At 35.4% G+C, this 1593-nt stretch overlaps 1 pseudogene across 1 annotated transcript; it reads right to left on the bottom strand.

Moving 5' to 3' along the window:
- Nucleotides 1-667: 667 nt before the first annotated feature.
- On the bottom strand, nucleotides 668-1164 carry LOC308632906 (large ribosomal subunit protein eL24-like; annotated as a pseudogene). Its single transcript has one exon. The product of its transcript is annotated as a large ribosomal subunit protein eL24-like (transcript).
- Nucleotides 1165-1593: the final 429 nt, after the last annotated feature.

Genomic DNA, 1593 nt, shown 5'->3' with positions numbered 1-1593 from the left:
TGAAGAAAATGTTGACATGCACCATAATTCTACCTTGAGAAAAATTGTTTAAGACATGGCTTATGCATTGTTGTATCCTTGCAACTCAGCACAGGTGGGCAGATAATAAAGACATCTATAGAGTACAAGCCTGTTCACAAATTATAATATTTTCTTATCTCATTACACATTTATTGATCATAAGGCAATTTTATTTTATTTGGCACAGCTTTGTCAAAAGTCCTAGCTCAACAAACTAGGACTGGGAATAGGTAAAATATACTCTTATTCAGTGTCCCTGGTTTCAGAGACAGAATATATAGCCAGAATAGAAAGGGGGATGTTATTTTCTGGGAGAAAGAGATTAATACAGCTATTAATTTTTGGCACCATCAAATCAGATAATAGCTAATGGTGGGAGAAGGGGGGGTTCCCAATGTAAAAGTCAAACCCAATAAAAAACCAAATGTGCCCATCATGGATAGAGAAATGACAGGAAAAGAGCATTTGAATAGTCAACTTGGATTAAATCTATGCAAGATTCCACTACTTTCAGTCTGTGTAGTGTGTCCTAAACACATCAAAGCAAAGCTAGCATTCAATCATACATCTTTATTGCCTTATTTTAACATTTCTCCAATTAAAAGAGTCACATCTTTATTTTAAAATCTCATCTGCCAATTTAGCATTATCCACCAACTCGGGGAGCAGAAAACTTCTCAGGTTTCAGTCTTTTTCTGAGGTGTTGCCTTTGTGGGAGTCTTAGCAGCAGCCATTGCCATCTTTTTAAATGCCTGCTTAGCCTTTTTGTTTGTTTGTTTGTTTGTTTGTTTTGCTTCCTTGGCAGCCTAAGAGCTTGCTTTCATTGAGCCTTTTAAACTTCTGGTTTCTGATTCCTCTTGGCCATGATATCCGCAAGGGATGCACCAGTGATGGCCCTCTGAAATTTGGCTTCAAGTTGGGTTCTCTTCTTTTGAATTTCTTCTGACTGGCTTTTTTTTGTGCTTTCTTCTGTAGAGGACAGTACAGTTTATCTGCTGAGGATTCCTCTTGGATAGGAAAGCCAACTCATATTTTGCATTAAGAAATTGGAAAACCTTTCCGTCAGTCCTTGCATAGTGACTCCTGTATATGGGATACATCTTGTACCCACTAAAACTGCACAGCTTGACCTTCATGGCAGTGGCTGCTCTGTAATTTTTTAATGACATATAATATTCAGCATCTTTTCCTATGCTTTCCAAATATATAGTTTGTTTTTCTGAGGAATATATTTATTTCTTTCATTCAAATTTAAAACAATTGTATTAGGATAAAACTGAAATACAATAAACTATACACATATAATTCATACATATATAATTCATGTTTACAGATACCTATTTACCAGTGTAACAATGACCACAATCAAGTTTTTAACATTGATAGTTTATGCAGATGGTTCTTGGTGCCCTGTTGTATTTCTACCTCTTGTTTCCTCCTCCAAGGGTGGGGGAGGACAAAATAAAACAAAAACAAAAAACAAAACAAAACAAACAAACATAAAAACCTGACTGACTTTGTATTGTGATACATGATACAGTAAATTGGAAATCACACAAATTAATTGTCAGA

The sequence above is a fragment of the Spermophilus citellus genome (assembly GCF_964194105.1).
Source record: "Spermophilus citellus genome assembly, chromosome: 13".
Lineage (NCBI taxonomy): Eukaryota > Metazoa > Chordata > Mammalia > Rodentia > Sciuridae > Spermophilus > Spermophilus citellus.
The sequence above is the reverse complement of the archived record's forward strand: the minus strand, read 5'-3'. Positions and strand labels throughout refer to the sequence as shown.